The sequence below is a fragment of the Eleutherodactylus coqui genome, chromosome 1 (genome assembly GCF_035609145.1).
Source record: "Eleutherodactylus coqui strain aEleCoq1 chromosome 1, aEleCoq1.hap1, whole genome shotgun sequence".
In the NCBI taxonomy this organism is placed as follows: Eukaryota; Metazoa; Chordata; class Amphibia; order Anura; family Eleutherodactylidae; genus Eleutherodactylus; species Eleutherodactylus coqui.
In genome coordinates, this window is record NC_089837.1 from 51,710,442 (window position 1) to 51,710,929 (window position 488).

Here is a 488-nt window from a genome sequence, read left to right on the forward strand (position 1 = left end):
CTATATTATGGTTAGCCCACGTTGTCGTACATTTTAAGATGTCAGATGTACACTTCGGGCACATATGGCACGCAAACCTTTGTTATTTAGGTTCTACATAAATATAACTCTAAGGCTCTATCGAACCTGTTAAGCCTACTGAGCCTGTTGAGCCTGTTGAGCCTCTTAAGCCTACCGAGCCTGTTGAGCCTGTAGGGCCTATTAATGAGTTGAAAATATCTATATGATAAGCACAATGGAATTGTGAATTAACAAAGAATCGGTTTAGTTACGCACTATTACATATTGGAGCAGAACATGAAAATTGGGAATATCGTTATGTGAGGGGTTTTCTGCTATTAGACTATATACTAGTCACCCGGTTAAAGAGAGCATGATACATATGGCCCCAGGTATTCTATGAACCTCAGATATACGGGTGAATTGAGACTACATGTGCCTAACAAAACAAGATCTGTATTCAACTACTAAAGAGTTAATAAAATTTG